Source organism: Triplophysa rosa, linkage group LG24 (genome assembly GCF_024868665.1).
Source record: "Triplophysa rosa linkage group LG24, Trosa_1v2, whole genome shotgun sequence".
Taxonomy (NCBI): Eukaryota; Metazoa; Chordata; class Actinopteri; order Cypriniformes; family Nemacheilidae; genus Triplophysa; species Triplophysa rosa.
Window position 1 is genome coordinate 6,730,495 of NC_079913.1, and position 12,172 is coordinate 6,742,666.

Genomic DNA, 12,172 nt, shown 5'->3' on the forward strand with positions numbered 1-12,172 from the left:
GAGAGAGAGAGAGAGAGAGAGAGAGAGAGAGAGAGAGAGAGAGAGAGAGAGAGAGAGAGAGAGTAAAGGCAGCCAAAACCTAAGCGTTTTGCTAATCGCAAATGGTGTGGGGGATGACTTGACTGTACAGTGAGAAGGAAAACACAGATATAGAAGGAAAACCGAAGGAAAACCGAATGGGATTCGTAAGAAATTTTTCCTCAAGTAAGGTCCTATGAGGTCAGTGCCAAGTCTTATAAACACAAGCTTTGTAGTTAAAAAAAGAAAACTTCACAGCCCACAACTTAGCTCTGCTTTTGCTCAATGAGTCAGTCAATCAGAATCTCATATTCCATGCGTATGCGTGTGTGCGTGCCGGTTTGACCTACATTAGATGGGCTACAATGTAGGTAAGCCTGATATTTTCTACATGATGAAGATACTACAACTGTCCTTGCAAATCAAACAGCTTAATAAACATGTGTAGTATGTAAAAATTTAAAAAACAATATTTTAACACCTTCAAAAAATGTTTTGAGTATAGAAGTCCTCGTAATGATATAACGTGTGGGAGGGGTTTGAAGACAGATGAGATCAGACCTCCTGTGACATTTGGTTCTGTTTAATAGCTGCAGACCGATGCAGTGGGCCACTTTGAACGCTGGGAATTTTTTGGGAAAGCTCTGTGGTCAGAGCTAGAATCGAGTAAAGAGAAAGGGAATGACAGATATAGAGAGGGGGAGAGAGGGAGAGGAAAAAAGAAAGGCATCCAGCCAGCATGAGACGGGCAGCGGGCCAGCACACAGGAAATTAAGCTCATGAGCTGAAACACAGACTCGGTCACATAAACACACACAGAACACATTCACTCAACAAAATTATGCTGCTTATATACGAGCAAATATACGTGAAATTGGTTAAATCTTCATTTTCATATTTCTCATCCTTTCACACATGGACACTGTATCTCGGAATCTGATAGCGTCTGTGAGTTAAGACCGAAATTTTCCCAGCCGGCTCAATGTCGAGCGATCTGTCAACTTGGGAAATGCCAGAGAAGATTCAGAGCTTGGGAGGGCAAAGAGTGCAACAACATACAGGTGTTTGCGAAGTCAAGCATCACTATTACTGCTCATAAAGTTCAGACCAAACCCTTAGGTATTAAACGTCACGTAACTCACTTTGTGTCACAGAAATGAATGATACCTCAAATCAAAAGGATTGTTGCGACGATAAGTGATCCTTCTCAAAGAAGTAAAGTTTTACAATCAGTCTTACAATCAGATTTTCACCTGGCACAATATGAAATGGTAACCAAAAACCTGCATAGAATTGCATTAAAGGAGGATTCAAACTGTTCCTGGACCCAAAAAGAATATTAGAGGGCACAAGACTATTTTGATTATTTTTATTTTTTAAACCACAAGTTTGCAAGCAGCCAAGGTTGTCACATTTGACCTGTGTGTAATCCATGCGAGGTGCACTAATGTGCCAAATTAAACACCGACTTGTCACCCACTCCCAGAGTTCCAGTAGTCCATAACTGGTCCAGGTGTCTCCACAGGGAGCAAGGCTTGATTTAGTGGCTTTTGAATGCTACTGGGGGCAAGCAGAGGTCAATCAGTTAACAAGGCGTTTGCCTCGCAGGTTAGCAACCCCTTCTTCCTGCCACATGCGTTCAAACAAGGACACGTGCACTGCCTCCAGTTTACAAACAAGCAACGAAGATTCCAAAAAACTCTGAAATCAATCATTCCAACTAGTGACTAATGCACTGCCAACTTTCAAAACTTCAGGATTCCAGGAAAAACTAAGTGGGAGTTTCCGTTCTGTCAAATACAGTGATAGGATAATCTGCACCCATGACAACCCCACCGGCCTGCTGTGACTCCGCCCCTCCACACCTCATAATCTGACAGTGAGGTTTCGATGACCTTCATCTCCAGCTGTTATTCATGTCCCTTCCTTCCCCCACATTCACCAAGATAAACATACATTCAAGCATGGAAACAAACAAACATTGATTCAATCATACCGGACCCCCAGCGATTTGGTCACGCAATAGGATAAAAATTCAAATTTACAAAAACCCTTTCAATGTAGACACAACATCACGCTTTTGGCTCTGGAAGCAGACCATCTATATAATTAATAATCCTGATCCTGGGAAAAGGGGGGTGGAAATATCAGACAGCTCAGGGCTATTGGCAGAGCTCAGCAGGAGAAAATATTAGCAGTATTTTAAAGACGATAATTAAAATTAAAGCTCAGTGTGAAGAAATTGGACTGTTTGAGGATTAACAGCACCACCACTGATGCCAGTGGAGGAATTAAATCACGCTGTGTCAATGTTATCGAGGAGCAATTCACCGGCACATATCACAAACACAAAAGAGGCCACCGGCATGCGTTGTAAGCAGATTTTCTATACGCAGAAACGGACAAAAACAAAATGCATAAAAATGTATAGCAGGAAGAATTATTTTAATTTAAAAAAGGTGCCATACGGTCATACTACGAAACTTTCTCATGTACAAAGAACAATGAGTAGCTAATGCCGATATTATGTTAATAAAAGGAGGGCAGGGTTCGAAATATATCACAAGCAATTCAGCCGTTTCATTTTCTCTTTTCATTGACCATGAGGGTGCCCAACGGAGACAATAACAAAATATGAAGAAAGAAACATCATTCTAGGCTGCATGTCAATGCTGTAACCTTAATGTTTCTTTCTCCTTAAAGCTGCAATGCGTAACTTTTCCCTCTATATCGCCATTTCTGTTTGAAACATAAAATTGCAGGTTCAAACACTGATTTGGGAAGTAACCAATTGTATTTTTTAACCCAAAAAATAAATTCCAGATTGCAGCTTTAAAGTAACAAACACCCCGTGCATATGTCATTTTAACTTCATACATCAAATTAAGTTACTATGACTTTGTGTAGTAAACAAATGATACTACATTTGTACTTTAGCATCCTTGAGCACAAAGCTTGTAATGTCAAATAAAACTGTAAATCTATCATCACTGTCGCCTTTCTAAAGCCATAATTATGTCGCAAACATTAAAACTGATTTAACTTGAGCTGGCACGATGCAAATGAACACGTAATATCCATCTCACAGAATGTTTAAAAATCAGAAATTTGCTTTAAATCAAGTTTATCAAACATGAAAAGGCAACCGTTTACAATGAGGCCAGAAATCCATGAATCAGCCATATGCCAATTCATACGGATCAAAGAACAGGAGATTCCAAATATTTGTGTGTGTATTCATATTTAGACTTAAAAGATGACTCAAAGGGAAGTTTATTATAAACCGAACATGCGGCTGAGACTCCTCTTGAGTTACGGTGTGGCTTATCTAGTCACACTGTTATGTAAGTTCATTTATCATTGAAATCAGATAGAAACGAAGTGTCTGCTTTGAAGTTCTGCAAATGAGAAGCACTTGACTGACATTAGGGCAGTGCTGAATAATTTCCACCTTTCTCTCTCACTCCCTTTCTCTCCCTTTCTGTCCCCTGGCAGGCAGCGAGTAGAACATGTCCTTGTTTTTTTGGTTCCCTGAATAAAAAGCTAGCTGGAAGGGAGAGCTCGGTTGGAAGTACTTAAAGACGGCCATAGTTTCATTCCAGGGGCCTCCAAAACAATCCGAGCATAGACTGAAAACAGAGCCCCCTTCCACACACTGCACAACACAGAGCGTGACACCAAATGCGAGTCTTTAAGGACAAGCACCTTGTTCAATAACTGCTCAGTAAATGGACTTTTGTTGGAATTGTGTAACGTTGTAAAACCCGGGTCAAAGTCCTCGTGTTTCAAGCTGAAAGAGATTTGGCGTTCACAGAGCGAAACCTGACCCCGGCGAGCTCGCGGACAATGCCGGATTCAGAGCAAAGACGCCGGTCATTCTCGTCTGAACAAACAATGAAGCTTAATGGTGATCATGATTGCATTAAAAATGTCTTTTGGAGGTACAGATTTGCTCAGGGATCATTGTGGCGGGGACAAAGTGAGTTAAATACACGTTCAAGGGCAATGAAGGTGGTGAATAGATGAATAAATTAAGTAATCAATCATCTTAATTGCCACTTCAGTACTGTATATTATGAGCTTTTGTCTGGCATTAAGTATGAATAAAGAGCAAAGGCGACAGGTTGCGGTGTTTGTGGGGGGTTCGGTATGTGTGGTGAGACACAGTAGGATGTTGGGGGGGTGTGGCAGAGCGGGTGTCGCCAAGAGACTTACAGCTGTCATTCACATGGCAGAGAATAAGTGCAATCTCACCTTCGTCTTCACTGTCACCACATACTCACCCTCAGACACCACCCACGTGTTGCCCACACATCATGTCTGACAAAAATGTGCACACCTGCCACACAAGGACACTTCATGCATCTGGTGACAGGTTCCTAAACAAACCGTCTGATGGGACACAAACGACTCACGTGATAACCCTGAAACAAACACTTTGGCACACTAGAGACATTATCGCGAAAATTCAATTTATCAAGTTGCTTGATGCCGACACCGTGAACTAATTAAAAAGATTGATTAATTTTAGACAGAAAGCCTAACACCAATCCAACACCCATTCTCACACACTATAAAACCACACCCACGGATGAGCCACGTACAGCCAATGACAAAGCGCACATGAGTCACTTTACATAGGATGAAGGGCTGTCATTTACATCCCATTTGTCAGAAACTATGCAAACCAAACAGAGATGTTATGAAGATCCTAAAAATAATCCTATTCAGTTCTGGTCTTAGATAAAATAAGTCATTGTAGGATGTTAAAGTAACCTTACTACTATATGCTCATTTTTATTTTAGCCAAGCCAAGTCTCTTAAGACATAAGATATAGTGATCTCCAATGATCGCTCTTAATTGTTTTTCTCGGAGCAGTGGCAGACTAAAGTTTATTTCCAAGTCTAGTAATCGAACAATATTTGGCCATTTTTTATATCACTGGCATCTGCCAATACTACTTCCCACTTGGCCGATTAAAACAGATTTGGTCAGTTCCAAATCTCTCGACAGCCAATAAGCTTTACAACTGTAAAAGACAGACACAAATTCCCATGATGCCAAACTATATCATCAGTGATCATACATGTCAGGCCATCTGAAATAAACACAACCTTTGTCCCCTAATAACTCACAGGAAGGCCAACACAAGCGTTTAAATCCACCTGCTACAACCCCATAGGACACAAGCTGTAGGACATTGGAACAAGCCTCGACACGTCTCAATCTCTCTCGTTTCCTCTCCACACTGTTCCTCATAATTAAATATGATGAATAAATGCCACATTATGAATAAAATGAAGCTGATTGGAAGGGAAAACCGAGGTTGTACCAAGGCATTGTGGTGAAGTGGCGGCTGCTCAATAGACATTGGCCTTTGTACGGCTTTTTCATTATTCTCAATGCAATCTACCAGTGCAGATCCATTAGCTTGACACAGCCCTAAATTAGAGCCCACAAAAATCCATTAACGTCATCATATATGAAGTGCCTCTCAGGCTGTCAAGATGCTTTCTTCAATTCCAGTAGCTGACATTGAAGGGCAACCTGCTGCAAAACAAGCGGGCCAAAACAAAAGGTTGACCGACCTTTAGCGAGAGGTCCTGTTCTGAGATTGGATACATGTTTGAACAACATATTTAAGCATAATTTGACTTTTAGGGATGAGCAAACTACATAATGACAAAATCAAATAGTCAGTTAGTTATACACATTTTTTAGGTGTGGACAACCCCCCCCAAGAAATATGAAAAATCAACAGTATGAAATAATAAATAAATATACTTTTTTTTAAGTTTTTTACGTCACAGGTCCACAAATTCCAAACAGCAGCACAATAGTGACCCACACCTACATTTTTTTTCATTTTCTGAGACATGTCTGTGCAAAGCAATGGCTATAGGACAAACGATGTTGCGCAGAATCATTAGCTCGTGAGTGGGCTGCTCAGGAAGTCCGGATAACTGAGAACATCCAGATCGCAGATGGGTTTCATGAAGAGGCCCAGCAAAGCAAACACAGTTTGAACGGAGACACAGAGTCGACAGTGCACATACATGCTCACTTAGCAAAACATCTTAAAGGGGTGATATGGCACGAATACGTGTTTTCCTGTGTCTTTGGTGTGTTATAAGTTGCCCATGCATGTATTAGACACGTAAAATTGCACAAATGAAAGTGTCGGAACAAAAGATGCATTCTATCTAAAAGCGAATGCTCACCCAGACCTGCCTGAAACGCCTCGTGTAACCACACCCCCACAAATCTACGTCAGTTGGTGGTATGATTTGACTAAGACCGCCCAAATGTATACGCAAGTAAGATGGGCGTACCTGTCAGTACAATTGCTTTGGAACCTGATGTTCCAAATATGGTAAGAGGCGTTACATTTCCCTCACACTCTTGCAGTATTCGACCAATCACTACGCACTGGTTAACTGGCCAATCACAGCACACCTCGCTTTTCAGAGCGATGAGCTTTGTAAAAAATCTGCACGTTTCAGAGAGGCGGGGCAAAGAGGAGATACAAACATGCACGGTATAAGGAAAATACAGTGTTTTTTAACCTTAAATCGTGCATACACATTGCATTACATCTAAAACAAACGATAATATTCGTTTCAGCCGTGTCATATGACCCCTTTAATCACTCGTATAACAATACTTGATATCACAACACTGATACAAGCCTGTGTCTAAAGCAAATACTTTTGGCTTTCTTGTGATTATCACTACTCTTTAATCAACACTCAGAGACAAGCCAGTCAAAATACAGAACAAATACATACATGTACACACACAAAGTCCTTAGGAATAGGAACTGTATGAAAGAGGCCACTGTGGGCATGGTTCTCAGAAAGAAACACAAACAAACACACTCATTGCTGTGTGATGAAGAATGGACGAAGAAGAAAGGGAGGGTGCTTTCGCTCTCTGCTCTCTGTTTTTGACCAATGAACTTTGACCTTGAGGGGACTGGAGCACTTCCTGCTCTGAATCACTCAAGAAACTGGATAATTCACATTCCAAAGTAATTCAAACAAACGTTTGTGCCATGTGTCCTACACTTTACTATACAACTAAAATAAATGACAATTAGTTGCATTTCAAGAGTAATTTTTCATGTAAATGTGACAACCTAAAACAAGCTCAGGCTTCAAGGCAACCAATGTTAATTGATAGTAGTCACAATCAAATAATCACAAATATTGCATTCACGCAAGACAATTCATTCGATTTATATTGAATGTTGTGGTTGGCATTTCGGTTATGGTTTAAGGTTTGGTGAAAGGATTTGATTTAAATCTACGAGGTTTATGGGTTGGGATTAAGCATACAGCGCAGAGGATATTTCCCAGAAACACTTTGCTAATACAACCACTGGCCAAAATCTGCCCCCTGTGGTTTTCCAAAGTCCATCTAGAGCAACTGTCAAGGTGAGCTTTACAAGTTCAAGCATATTTTCATGGCCGCCAGTTTCACCACCAAAATTTAAGTACCAAATGAAAGGCATAAAGCAGATTGGGAATTCTCAATGCATGTCTTAAACTCGTCTACAAACATTAAAAGTGATCACAGACACTTATGTGATGTTGCCACTGCCAGCAAAGAACTTCCATTCATACAAACAGCGAAACAGCAATGCAGTCATCTAATTACAAGGCATGGGGCAATTTGATTACCTCATTACAGTTGATTTTATCACAACAGCTTGTGCAATGCGAGAGCTCGGCGTAATTGAAAAAATAAACAACCCAGGAGAAAATGAAATGAAGGTAACCCGAACTTGTGTTGAAAACGAGTTTGGATGATAATGACATGGAGAGAGATGGCTGTGGTTTTCTGCTTGGAAGACTCAGTCTATGAGCTGCAACAAATGGTTCACGGCCAATCAAACACAACATGTAACACCTAATGTTCTTAATGTTCAAAAATCATGTTTTACATGACTAAAAAGGGTGTCATCGTACCAGCTGAAAGCTCTGTAAACCATTTCACTGATAATATCTGCAGCACCACAGTTGAAGGTCTTTACAAACATCAAGTTAAAACAGCAAACACTGAACGCAGTTTGAGGACGTTATCAACAGCATGCGAAATTGTTTTTCTTAGGTAAAACTCGAAAAGCTCGTTTCTCACAGCCCTCAAACGACTGAAGGCACATTTATGTTGCATTAAAGCGCATTGACACAGAGTTGATCGGTGCGATACATTATCGTCATCGCTTATCTCCACATTCTTTCAGAATCTTCGCGATCTCTGACTTATGTTGTTTTTATATACGTTTACATTAATAACAGTTACCGCAAACAACGAGTCTCTTACAAATAAATACGTAACTTTTTGACGCAATGATTTTGTAACATCATATAATCTTTACCCTTACTAAGATGAACCATGGTTTAACTAACGTTATAGTAACCATAGTTTTAATAAGCATAGGAACGACGCTGTCACTAGTTAAACAATGATATTTGTCGTTTGAAATGAACAATGAAGTTTGTTAAAATGTGGTAATTCAAACGGTAACTAATCTGCCAAAAATAAGGTTATATCACTTTTACTTCAATAAAATCATGGGTTGGACTTGGAAGCAAAGACTTTAAGGGTTAAGCTCTATATGCTGCTTTATTCCTTCAATCTGGTCAGAACATTCATTCAAAAACGTGAAAAAAAACAAGGAACTAATAAGATCAAACACTGTTTTAAACGTTTACAAACATCCGCGACCGAGAACGTAAACATCTTAGTTAAAACAAACAGAAAGTTAAACAGAGTAACTCACCTTTCAGAGAAAAACTCGCGGTGCCTGATCAAGATCTCTCTTCGTAAACTGCGAGATCAAAATCCCACGAGACCGATCGCGATAAAAGCTTTACATTGTTCGTCTTCCGAACCGACCATTTGAACTGGTAGAAAAGACGGTATTCCTTGCAAAAAGCCGGGCAGACAATGCACTTTGTTTGGGGAAATCCTTATAAGTAATGGGCGATGCTGGGAATCTGGCGTCGAAAACAATTCCTCGGTTCTCCACGCCCTGTGGGCTGAGCTTCAGATGAGCTGCCAGGTGTGAGTGAAGTGTGAAAGGTTCGCGGTTACCTGTGTGAGTTTTGCGAACAGTGGCGTAAGAAACGCCGAATGATGTATGTGGACTCGGTCGGGACTCTTCTGGACCTGGTTGAGTGACCAGAGGGAGCGCGCGCTCTCTCTCTCTCTCTCTCTCTCTCTCTCTCTCTCTCTCTCGAACAGTGCATAGTAGATCGCTGTGCTAGCGTCAGTCTTATCAAAAAGTTCCATTCCGAAAAAATCAATTAAATGTATTTAATATTTATAACGGGAATTGTTTGGTTTTATTGGAAACAATTGGGGTCTCTGGTAATATGATCATTTATATTGGTGGAGTGGATTTAAATCATACTGGAGAAAGATCCAAAACCCACTACATAAAGGATTTTGTAATGGTTTTAATGGTAAACAGATGATGAACCATAATGGACGTTGTAATAAAAATCTTAAGAATTTGTATTGTTTTTTTTCCATCAGAATCGCTGGAAGTTAAAAAAAATGAATTAGAAATAGTTTGCTCTAACCTTGCATCAAACACTGTTGAGGACTCCCTTATGCCCCTGCTGCGATGCCTGATCTGGAATAAAAGAGTGATCTTTTCCAGTCCCACCTACAGTAAATCTGAGATTTGTGGTAATCTGGCTCATGCTGGGACTAAGGTTAAAGCTGTACCACTGTAAATCATAATCAGAAGATTGGTTTTGAGGATTGAGGCACAAAATTTGTGACCATCTCTTGCATTAGCACACATTTTTATTCAAGACTATTTCTTCTAGCGCTGCCCTCTTGTGTTTAGTTGGTTAGCTGGTTTACTGCTTTGAATAAAAACATTTGCCAAATGCTTTAAATGAGGGAACCATTTTCCGCCATCTTGACTCAAGCAAATTAAATTTTAAGGTTTTAATCCGACAAGATTTAAGATATTAACAGATTGGCCTTCATAATCCCACCAAATTCTTCAGTCATCCTTAAGTATCCAGGGTCATTGAAGTAAGCAAGGTGTCTTTGAGGACATCACCGATAACATGAGCAACATCATTAATGCAGCGTCCCTTTAAAATGTTGTTTTGCACCCCTGTGTGTTACTGCTGTGAAAGTGTACTTGCACATGTGTGTATATTGTAGTTGGGCAGAGTGTCAAAGCTGAATGATATGAATAATTCATGACTATGGAAATGAGTCTGTCTGAAGGAAAAGAGTGCGGTCCTTGCCCTAAGGCCTGTAGGGACAGAGATGCTTTTCTTTTTTTCATTCATTCTCCTCTTTCTCTCTTTTAATTCCCTCCTTCTCTCTACCCCCCCTAAACGATTCTTTAGGATTTTTAGAGTGTAAAATGTGACAGAGTTGAGCAAAACACCAGAAATATAACAGGAGCATTGATGGAGAGACACAGCGGAAAATGTGGAAGATCAAAAAGAGAGCAAGAGAATAATGATAGCTGTCAGGCAGCGTACGATGGCTTTGTGCCCGAGCCTGAACACTCAGAGCCTGCTGTCATCTCCATCCATTGTTCCATTTTCTCTCAAATAGCCCCGTACTTCTGTTCCTCTGTGAAACTGTCACGCGCTGTCTCCTTCACTAAATGATAAGAAATTGATTATTGAATCATCTGAAGAATCATAAACAAGACAGAATGGGTCATTTTATGCTTCAGCAGTCATGTTTTGAGCCGTATTGATATGAAGGATAGATATTGATTGTGGCTTCAGTTATAGCGACAGGTTCATAACTGTGGATGACAGTGCAAGCTTGGTGTACAAATTGTTTCGTAATAGAGACCTGAGAAGTTGGACATTAAAAAAATAAAAATCTCAAGGGAAACACATTTTTGTTGAAATACAACAACTTTCATTTTCTTTGTCATGATGCCCTCTACTGTTTTAAGTCATTATAGCAGTTCACACTAGTCAATAATGTCTCTGTGATGGCTTTTGGTTTTGCTAATGTTTTGGTTATTGTTGTACAGACTGTGCGTGTGAAAGGCGTCAAGGCTTGCAATGTGCCCGCTTTCTCATGCCATACATAACCCTCCATACTACCATACCCCAAACACCCCTAAACTATCATTAACCTACCATTAACATGTTTATGACTTCATGTAATTTATAATCTCACAGCATTTGTACAAGAAACAGCTGTTACGTCTACTTGACCGTGAGCTCTGTGAAAACAGAATCAAATCAGCCGAATTTGGCCCGCAGCCTTTAGAAAAACTGCAGAAGCAGATGAGCAGAAACAACTCTTCGGGCTGGTGGAAAAAGACAATATGCTGTGAGACATCAGACAGAAGGCACTGTAGAGAGGGAGGGGGAGATAAACATGAACAAAAGTGAGAGAGAAAATGAGTTATTTTTAGAGTGTGCAATGATTAGATTTGCATCCAGAGCCAAGCCGGTTTGGGTAGCTGTCAATATGAGTTATTGCATAGGCCCCGCTCTAATCAAAATGGTATACGTGTCTTGTGTGAATGACATATGCGTGTATGTGAGGAGGTGATCTGGGCATGTGTCCGTGCGCATGCTCTGGTTCGTGTGTTTGTTTGTGTATGAAGCATCAATTGAGCATCAAGTTCTATTACTTTATGTCTGGTGGGAGATGTTGGATGGTCTCTCCCTGCCGTGCAAGTTTGGTCCGGCGCCACTAATGAGCCATCTGGTGCTCTCTTCATCAATCCCACAAGTCCTGGGACCATTACCCAGAATTCTGCACCCCGTGCTCAGCCAAATAACCAGACCTCTGTGGGAAGCACAATCAAGATGGAAGGCTAGGATTTTTCACTTTAAAATATCTAAGCATCCTTGCAGACTCAAGGATTTGGTCATAGAGGATTAACAGTTTATGCAAAGGGAAGATGATTTATGTTTACAATTAGGAAGAACAAACAATTTGCCAATGTAATCAAAATATTTTAAATATAAAAATAAATAAATAAATAAAGTCTGAATTGTACAGATAATGCACATCAAGGTATAATAATACTCGCTTTCTCTTTCCTGCACTGGCAACTTGAGGGGTGAAATGTCCATCTCTCATCATTAGCTTGATTGGAGAACTGATAAAAGATGAGAGAACGCTAATGAAGTCACT

At 40.3% G+C, this 12,172-nt stretch overlaps 1 protein-coding gene across 2 annotated transcripts in view; it reads right to left on the reverse strand.

The window, feature by feature from the left end:
- The window catches only part of LOC130547682 (plexin-B2-like), an 86,936-nt gene extending 77,746 nt beyond the window's left edge, over positions 1 to 9,190 (reverse strand). For both annotated transcript variants that reach the window (XM_057323866.1, XM_057323867.1), the window contains exon 1: positions 8,805 to 9,190. The gene's annotated coding sequence lies outside the window, so the exon portion shown is untranslated. The remainder of the gene's footprint in view (positions 1 to 8,804) is intronic.
- Between the last annotated feature and the right edge of the window lie 2,982 nt (positions 9,191 to 12,172).